The sequence below is a fragment of the Canis lupus genome, chromosome 13, assembly GCF_003254725.2.
Source record: "Canis lupus dingo isolate Sandy chromosome 13, ASM325472v2, whole genome shotgun sequence".
Taxonomy (NCBI): Eukaryota; Metazoa; Chordata; class Mammalia; order Carnivora; family Canidae; genus Canis; species Canis lupus.
This window is the reverse complement of record NC_064255.1, coordinates 2,542,402-2,552,708: the sequence shown is the minus strand read 5'-3', so window position 1 is coordinate 2,552,708 and position 10,307 is coordinate 2,542,402. Positions and strand designations below refer to the sequence as shown.

Genomic DNA, 10,307 nt, shown 5'->3' with positions numbered 1-10,307 from the left:
CACCGTCCGGCGCGGCGTGAGGCCGCTCTAGCCCCGGGGCAGCCCGGCCTGTCTCTATGGCCCGCCCCTCTCCTCCTCTCCACCTGCAGCTGCAGCCGCCGCCGCCGCCGCCGCTCCGCGGGGTCGCAGGTACGTGGGCCGGGGCCCGTGGGCGGCCCCAGGGCCGAGCCAGCGACACCTCCCCGGAGAGCCCCGGGCCGGGGCCGGGGCCGGGGCCGGGGGCGGGCGCGAGGCTGCCCGGGTGCCCGGGTGCCCTCGCCCCTACGCGGCGGCCCTGAGGGAGCCCGAGCGGGCGTCGCGGGTCCGGCGGGCGGCCCGGGCTGTGCCGCTCGTGAGGGCCGGGGCGAGGCCGGCCAGGGCTCTCGTGCTGTCGCGGGGAGAGGCTGCGGGCGTCGCGGGCCCGGGGCGCGGCGGGAACGCGGCAGCAGGCGGCGGGCGAGAGGAGGGTGCGGAGGGTGCGCGGCTCGGCGTGTGGAGGCGGCGTCGGCCTCGTCGCGTGCGGGGCCGGGAGGCGGGTGTTTACCCTCCGGGTTTCCGGTCCGTGCTCTGCCTGGAGGGAAAGGGACGCGTATTCTTTAAACTTGGCTGCTGACCGTAGGTAAAAGACGCACTGCTGCTAGTGCTGGTGCGCGGTGTTTAAGACGGTGAGGTGCTAGGGAGGAGCGCCCCGCTTCAGCACCGTAGGAGCGGTGGTACGGGAATGCCGGTCGTCCCCATCTCCGTGCTCACTAAGTGTCCGGCGTGGTGCTCCGTGTTGGAAATACCTAATCCCTCTGATCAGTCCTCGCAGCAGCCCCGTGAGGTACCGTTTCCATTTTACAGATGAGGAAACTGAGCCCGGAGAGTCTGAGCAAACTTGCCGAGGGTCGGGCAGCCAGCAGAGGGAGAGCTGGGTTGAGCCGAGCCTCCCCTGCCGTTCTCCAGCGTCCTTGCTTCTGCTCCCTGTCCAAGCATGTTCCAGAGGGATTTGCTTGCGTGTTTGTTTAATTTGATTCGTAGCCTGAACGGACTTCTCGCAGCCTTAATTTTCGTGGCTATCTGCAAAAGCCCTATCCCAACTCCTTTTTGGTTTTTAAGGAGTTTAATGAGAAAAATGTTTGCTCTTTGAAGATTGTAGTGGATAATAAGTTAAGCTTGGTCGAAGCCCTCACCGCTATCCATGCACTTTGATGTGAAATAGACGTGGGTTCATTTGGCTGTTTACAAGCTTCATTACTTTTCTTCATTACTTGTGCTTTGATACCGTTTTTAGTGAGTTCACTTTGCCTTTGCAATGTTAGGACAGTAGTGCTGAAGGAAAATGAAGATTTTTTGATGACCCTAAGTTAATACCTCCCTGGATATAGGAAGGATATTGGAGAGCCTGAAGATTTTTGGCATGTTGCTTAGAGCATATGGAGTCACTTACTAGGAAGGATAAAGAATTTCCACAGTTCCATGAACGTCAGAAGTGAAGTCCTATTTCCCTTAAGGAGGGAGATTGGATACTGTAGTCTCTCAAATCTCTTAGCCTTATCAGGATTTAAAAGTTTGCATATTCAGTATTCTTGTAGCAAATGTATATTGAGTGCCTTCCATGGCTGGACATTGTTCTACACACTGGGGATGGAAGCCTGAAAAAAAACAAAACAAAACAAAAAAAACAAAAAACGTGTCTTTGTCTTCATGGAGCTTACTTTCCACTGGAGGAAGTGAGAGTGGGTACAATAAACAAAATAATTTGAGAAAATTAAAATATATGCAGTCAGAAGGTAACTGTTGCTAAGAAGAAAAATAAAGCAGCTGAGGGGGATAGGAAGAAGCAGGTGCAGTTTTAAAATAAGAAGCAGATACAATTTAAAAATGAGGAAGATTCTTGAACAAAACAAACACAACAACCATGGGGCTGCCTAGGGGAGGAGTATACCAGAGATTTCCAGCCTTACTGGAGGACCAGCAAGAAGGCGGGTGCATTTGAATGGAGTAAGGGAGGGCAGGATGGGGTCTGAGAGCTAACTGGTCCTATAAAGATCTTGGCTTTTTCTCTGAATAAGGAGGGGAGTGGGTGGAAGGTTTTGAGCAGAGGAGTTGGAGGATCTGACTTAATGTTTTTAAAGAGTCGTTGCTCTGCCTGCTGTGTTCAGAATTGACGGGGGCAGGGGGTGGTGGGCAAGGATGGGAGAGGGGAGACTGGTTGGAAGTTGGTTCAGGAATCTAAACGAAAGGTGATCGGGGCTTAGACCAGGTGGTAGTTGCCAGGATTTACTATTGATGGATTGGAGGTGCAGTGTAGAGGTAAAAGAATGAAACCTAACTCTAAGGCCTTTGGCCTGCTGTTGGAAGGATGGAGTTGCTGTTTACCGAGATGGGGAAAATTTAAGGGCAGAAGAGATAAGGGGAGGTGGATAGAGTGGGAATTAAGAGTTTTAGATGTGTCTGTCAGGTTTGAGATGCCTGTTCACATGGGATTATATGAGGCTGGAGTTTATGGAAAGATTGGGACTCGAAATAGAAATTTTATTTAAAACCATGAGATTGAAAAACAAGACAAAACAAAACGAGATTGTATGAGATCCGTTCTAAAGAAATGAAGATTGAGCTCTGGGCTTTCCATATTCAGTGGTTGGGGAGATTAAGAACCTCAAAGAAAGCCTTTGAAGGTAGGAATGTGGAGTGCCGGAAGCCAAGTGAAGAGAGTGTTCCAGGAAGGAGAAAGTGATCATCTGTGTCTCCTCTTGCTCAGTGGACAAGTTATGTAAGATGAGGACTGTGAAACAGCCGATGGATTTAGCAATGCAAAGGTCCTTGGTGACCACGCAAGAGCATTTTCAGAATAGTGGGGGAGAAACCCTGGGCTAAAACCTGGTTTATAGAGAGAATGGGAGAGGAATTGGGAGAGGAATTGGAGTCTATAAGTAATAGACAACTCTTTAGAAGAAGTTAGCTATAAGTTTCTCATATATAAATTATTAGAAAGCACTGTAGTCATTTCCGTGGTAAATAATTTTACTTCCAGCTTCATCTGCTTAGCAGCTGGACTTGGATTATTTTGTTAATGACTGGTAGAATTAAATAACTATACTACTACTGATAATAACGTATTATTAACCTTCAAAATCAATACACCTAGAAGCTTATCCTTCAGTATATAACACATTTCAGGACTCATGAAAATGCTTAGGTGGAGTGTGTTCTTTTGCCACTTTGTTCTTACCTTATGTTAAAAAATAATTAACTTACAAGTGTTATAGGCTGTGCATTTAAAAATAAAAATACATGCATCCAGAAATTGGATTTATTTTGAAGTGTGCTATCTCAATAGTAGTAAGAACTGACTGTGCCGATATACATCCATTCTGTTATAAAAATTAATTCATAAGTAACAAAATAAAACTACACTTCTGTTTACTTGAAAAGTGTGAAGACTAATACTTCATTGCAACTAAATAATAATATAAGGCAGCATGGTTTAAAAAGGAAGTAAATGTAGAAAAACAGTGCAATTTTTATTTGAAGTCATGAGTTCAGGTTCTTATGTTTGCCCTGAGTTAGTTAATGCCCAAAATACAGAGTAATCAGTAAGATATACAACATATAGCAGATTTACAGGATCTTAGCTGTGGATATAAACTCTTTCTTTGATCTCATGTACGATTTCCATAGTAGGTACCGCATTTGTTGCATTGTAAAGATTTGAAGTGATTAAAATATTTCAAAGGTTAGGGTTATAGCTACTGATTTTTTTCAATCCTTTAATCTTATCTGGAAGATTTCAGGTCCTTCAGTCCCTTTTTTTCAGTTGAGGGAAGTATTTTCTTAATTTTATACCTATTGTTTTGTGTTTTCATTTTTTTTCTGTGAGAATTTTTCATGGGTTGGCTCTGGTTTCTAGTTGTATTAATTGTGTCACACATTCTTTTTTCTTCTCTTTTGCATCACTTTGTAAGTAGGCCTTTCTGTCTGGATTTGATTTTCTGTGATATATATTCTGTTTCTTACTGCTCACCATTTGGATTTTAAATTTATGTTTTTATTTACCTAACAGTTTTGTTTTATCCCAGTCTCCTAATACTATTTTTCCCCAACCTGCATTCTTAATTTTTTTGCATATTCCTAAGAACACATTTTTTTCTTGGATTTTTTCTCAATTTCTTATTATAAATAACTTTCAGTGGTATGCTTTTCTTCATGTAGATCTAACGAACCTCTTCTGGTTCAGAATTTTTCATTTACTCCATGTTGACTTTCTTTTGTTATTCGTCCTTTAAAAATGGAAGAACTTTTGAGATTGTCACTATACTGTGAAATGTCATGCCAAATTTGTTTAGTACCATTCTACTAAAGACTTTTGCTAGATTTCTTATAAGGAAAATAATTATGGAATTGGATTGTGTGTAGGCATTTTATAAAGAACTCCGTTGTGGTGTTTGTAAAAGATTTACCTGTTTAAAATAATTTTCACTATTATTAAAACTCAAGTTTATAGTTAGAGCTTTGTAATAAAGTCCTTTTTCCCAAACCAGTAAGTAGACTTAAGAATGATCAACTTAACTTAAAATATAAAAATAAAATCAGTGAAAAAGGAACAGCTAATTTCCAGATTAAAAAGATGCTTGTTCCTTTTTCTTCCAGCTTTATTAAGGTATTAGTGACAAATAAAATTGTACTTATTTAGGTTACATGACATGATTTTTTTTTAAGGGGTACAATGTGTTGATTTAGTATTCTTCTACACTGTAAATGATTACCGCAGTCAGGTTATTATAACACATCCATTACCTCACATAGTTACCTTTGTGTGTGTGTGTGTGTGTGTGTGTGTGAGTGTGTAAATACTTAAGATCTACTCAGCAAATTTCAGGTGTACAATAAAGTAATACTAAGTATAATCACCATACTGTACGTTAGAACTTCAGAACTTAGCCATCTTCTGATTGAAAGTTTGTACATTTTGACCAACATCTTGTCCTCCACCCTTCAGTCCGAGGTAACTACTATTAATATTTTCTGGTTCTATGAGTTAGGCTTTTTTAAAATTCCACATATAAATAAGAGCATACAGTATTTATCTTTCTGTGTCTGGCTTATTTCACTTAGCATAATGCCCTCCATGTTTAATCATGGTATTGTAAACAGCTCTCTTTCATGCAACCATAAACACATATATACCAAAGGAATTCTGACATTTGTGTGTATTTGATAAGCTATCCAGTAAGTAGTACTTTTTTCCCCCAAGAAGTTTGTGCCTCTTAATCTCCTTCACCTATTTTACCCTCCTCTCCGACAGGCAATTTGCAGTTTGTTTTCTGTATTTATGAGTCTGTTTCTGTTTGTTTGTTTTAGATTCCACATAAAAGTGAAATCATATGGTATTTGTCTTTATTTGATTTATTTCACTTTGCATAATACCTTCTAGGTCCATCCATGTTGTCACAAATGACAAGATCTCATTCTTTTTAATAGCTGAGTGATACTCCATTGTGTGTATATGTATGTGTGTGTGTGTGTGTGTGTATACACACACACACACACACTCCATATCATCTTTATCCATTCATCTATGGATAAATACTTGGGTTGCTTCCATAACTTGACATTGTATATAATGCTGTCATAAGCATAGGGGCATATATTCTCTTTACAAATTAGTGTTTTTATTTTCTTTGAGTCAATACCAGTAGTGGAATTACTTGTTCGTATAGTTTTCCTATTTCTAATATTTTGAGGAACCTCCATACTATTTTCCATAGTGGCTGCACCCAGTTTACAGTCCTACCAACAGTACAGGAGTGTTCTCTTTTCTCTATATCCTTGACGACCCTTGTTATTTCTTATTTTTTGTGACTAGCCATTCTGACTGGTGTGAGGTAATATCTCATTGTTTTGATTTACATTTCCCTGATGATTAATGATATTGAACAGCTTTTTCAGTATTTTTCTTTGGCCATCTGTATGTCTTTGGAAAAATCTCTAATCAGCTTCTTTGCCCATTTTTAAGTTGGATTATTTTTTTGGTGTTGAGTTCTGTAAGTTTACATATATTCTGTATATTAACCCCTTATCAGATATATCATTTACAGATATCCTCTCCCATTCAGTAGGTTGCCTTTTGTTTTGTTGATGGTTTCTTGTGCAAAAGCTTTATATTTTGGTGTAATCCCAATAGTTTGGTTTTGGTTTTGTTTTCCTTGCCTGAGGAGACATATCCATAAATATGTTGCTAGGTACTAATAAGTAGTACTTTTCACAAATTTCTGAATATAATCAATGAAAAGATATGTGATAGTGTTACGTAGGGATGGTAGCAAGTCAGTCAGAAATAACTGCAAGAAAACATAGTTTACTTAGCTGTCTTTTCCACAGTAGGTCTTTATGAGACTAGATACTTTGATTAAAACTAATCAAATAACATATGTATTTTCTCTTACTAATTATGTCTTTTTTTCCTTTAACCCAGGTTTGTTTGTTTGTTTGTTTGTTTGTTTGTTTATTTATTTATTTATTTATTTATTTATTTATTTATTGGAAAATAAAGCCCCAGTGTGGGGCTAAAATTCACAACCCTGAGATTAAGACCTGAGCTGAAGTCGAGTCAGACACTTCCCACTGAGCCACACAGGTGCCCCAACCTAAGTTTAATTTTAAAATAAAATGTCCTGAGTGTGACATTGTTGGAAGAGTTTAGGCATTTGTAACTTTGGTGGCATTTTTAGTTCTAAAGTCAGTCACTTTTTCCCCAATTACCAAATGGCACTGCTTCTTTCATTTAAATCTTTCTCTACCCTTTCCTGATCTTTTGGCTGTGTTTTGCCTATTACTTTGTCTTAAAAAACAAAAAAAAACAAAACAAAACAAAAAAAAAAAACCACCTCACATTGCCTGTGTTTTGCCTGCTGTTACGTTGATTTTGTCTTAAAAAACAAAAACTCGTAATGTCTATAAAAAGGCTTTTCCCACAGTGAGCTTATTTTTATCTTAGTTGTTTACTCAGAGTATCTTTTCAGCTTGTTCTCTGGGTTATCTCCTTGGTCAATTCCTAGAATTTACCCAGCTTTCAGTCAGCATCCAATTCCTTATCCCGTTTAGATGTGGGATTTCTAGGCTTCATTCATCTCCTTTTTGAAGCAAGTAATATATCCTTAACACTCCACCCTTCCTTTGACCTGAGTCTTTTGCTGAAACATGTAATACAAAAAAATATCTTTTCCTTTTTAGAAAACAGTGACAGGGCATATAGCAGTAGGTTAGGTATCAGTAGTAATGACCACTTTAGGTTCTGTGTTATTTAAGCATCTGGCTCTAAGTAACAAACTTAAACTGTCAGTAAAGAAACTTTACTTATGCCTGTATTTTAAGAGTCCAGAGTTAATATGTGCCTCAAACGAGGTTTAATCAAGGCTTGATTCTATTTTTCTGTTTACTTTGTATGCTTCCTGTAGTATGTGTGTGTGCATGCATGCATATGTGTGTGTATGTGTGCACACGTATATAAAATATATGTCAAGATGACCAAAGCAATTTTAGGTGCTGTTTACATACCATATTTTCAGGATAAAAGGAGAATATATCACTCTAGCATTCCAAGCAGAGTCTTATTGGATTGGTCACATATCTACCTCTAAATAAACCACTACAGCCAGGGGAATGTAATTATTACATGGCTTAATATAATCAGTGCTGACCCCTTCAGAGCATATCAGCAGTGAAGAAGTAGGCTGTTGGGTCCTGTGGGGCAGAAAAACATAGGACTAGATACTAGGTAGGCAGCCGATGTGTCCACTACAGTGGCAGTAGGCTTCTGAGGATAGAAAAATATATATAGTTGGTTTTAGATCAAAATAGTACATTAAGTTCATGTTTCAGTACATGGCAATAATTGATCAAACATAAAAAGAGGGAACCAGGAAGATGTAGTCAGAACAATAAATAAACATCTCTATAGAGTAGAAGCACAGTGTGGTGAGTGGAGCTGCAGCTAGCTGTTCTGGAAGTGGATAGTGGCGGGCAAATATTTGGCTTCTGCTGGGTGGTGAGGATTAAAAGTGCTCCACAGACAGGAGTGGAGTAAGGTTATGGCTTAAAGTCAAGGCTTTGGGTAAAGATTCCCTAAGCATGAAAGGAGTCTAAATAAAACTGTTCTTGACTGCTGCTGGAATCAGAGGGCTTAAAGAAGCTGGACCTAGCAAGGCAGAAGGACATGACAGTCTTAACAGCCAGGAACTGAACCAGACTTTGGCTCAGTGATTAAATCTGTAATAGCCCACTATTACTGAGAGACAGAAGTTCAACTTACCTTGTATAAGACCTGGCTCTGAACTACATTCCCAGGTGGCAGGTTGGATGGAGGCAGCTATCCGAAGGAGTCAGCATGGGGGAGAAGGAATGGAGAACAAAACAAACAAATAAACCTTTCTCTCAAAATAAGCTTGCTGCACAAATTCCAAAAGGAATAAAGATGCTAAGTGCTGAGACCTCATCCAGTAATATTAGCACTGGCACACAAATTCAGTCCTGAAGTAAACAATTTTAGAGCACCATCCAGCAAAGACTTTTAATTAAGTGTCTATATGCTCAAAGAGAAAAAGGACTCACATTTATTAAAAATGAATAGTAAATTATGAAACAAAAAGGAACAACAGGTGAATGTGAAGAATTAATTAGAACTCTTAGGAATGAAAACTTAGAGTATGAGTTTTTTGTTTTTTGTTTTTTTTTTTTTTAAGTGTAGTAAACGTTTAGGCTCAAACCAGCCTGAGCATAAGTGAACTAGAAGATGGTGCTAAAACTGCACCTAGAATGTAGCACAGAAAAACCTTTTTTGTTTGTTTGTTTTTTAAGAAAAGGATAAATTGATCATTGAGTTTCCAACATCTATCTAAAAGGAAGGTATTGGTTGAAAAGCACTTTTTGAAGAGAATTTGCCAGAATTCAAGAAAGGCATGAGTCCTTGGAATTCAGAATGTATTTGTAATCTAAGCTGGATAAATAAATCCTCCTAAATAGAGAATCCCAGTAAAACTGTAGTACAGTAAGGATAAAGTGAAACATTTTAAACCAGACAAGGAAGAATACATTCCTACGCAAGAACAACAACCAAACTGAGGCAGTAATAGATGCCTAGAATCATCAGCGAGAGCTTCAAGGTAGTGAGGGAAAGTAACTGACCGCTTTAATAACCTCATGATCACCTGAATTAAGAATAAAGTCAAGTTAAACCAAATTTGTGAAGACTGAAAAGAGGGTACTTCTCATAGATCCTCACTAAAAGAAGTGGAGAGTGAACTTCAGAAGAGTGAATCCAGAGGGAGGCAGTGGGATTTTTTGAAAAAGAATGATCTGATTGATAAAAAGTTGACAAATTTAACCTTTTGGGGGGGGGGGGTTGGGAGAGGTTTTTTAAACATAAAGCTAAAACTTTGCAATCATGGAGTGGTCTATGGTGGTTAAAGTATATTCTGGTCATTGTGTTCAGAATAAAATTCTAGATATTTTTAGACTTCAAGAAACATTATTAACCTGTATGTCAAAATTTTTAAATAACTGGTTGAAGAAAAGAAATATATTCAGTGGTTTCTAAGAGAATATGGGGGGGGGATAATAATGCAAGAGATGGTAGGAAAGAAGCAATTTTTTTTAAAAGATGATAAACAGAAAGCATACAAAATAGGTGGAAATCAGTTCAAACAGGTTAGAAATCATAAAAAATATAAGTTGGTTAAATTCACCTATGGGGAAAAAAATCTTTAAAAAACAATCTAGTTTCCTGTTTACCAGACATACACCAAAAACAAAACTATACATAAAGGTTGACATAAGAAAATAATCCTCCCAAAGTTATAACCATAGAAAGCTGATGTAATAATGTTAATATCATTAATATCAAATGTTGAAGAAACATTAAAAGGAATAAAGCACACTAAAAAAAACAAAACAAACAAACAAACAAACCAATCTTCCAGGAAGATAGAGCAGTGATGCATGTAATTAAACATAGTCTCAAAATGTAACCCCAGATTAGATGGGATTACAGAAAGAATTGATAAATCCATTGTCATGGGGAAAAATTGTAACACTACTTTCAGAAACCAGTATATCAGATAGAAAAAATTGGAAAAATATAGAATATTTCCATAACTACATTAACAAGATTGATAAAATGTATGTATATCAAGAGTAGAATCCTGTCTTCAACCAATACTTCATACATTCTTTTTAGTTACACATGGCACATTAACCAAAAGAAAAGTCTTATAAATTTTAATAAATTCTTACCCCAAAGACCATTTTCTTTTACCACAATGCAAATAAATTAGAAATTAACAAAAAGG

General features: G+C 38.6%; 1 protein-coding gene across 3 annotated transcripts in view; it reads left to right on the top strand.

The window, feature by feature from the left end:
* The window catches only part of ANKRD46 (ankyrin repeat domain 46), a 31,226-nt gene continuing 20,919 nt past the window's right edge, over positions 1-10,307 (top strand). For 2 of the 3 annotated variants that reach the window (XM_025451102.3, XM_049093283.1), the window contains exon 1: positions 1-129. The gene's annotated coding sequence lies outside the window, so the exon portion shown is untranslated. Of the gene's footprint in view, positions 130-555; positions 803-10,307 lie in introns of those variants that run through there. The other variant, XM_049093282.1, reaches the window with a different exon arrangement.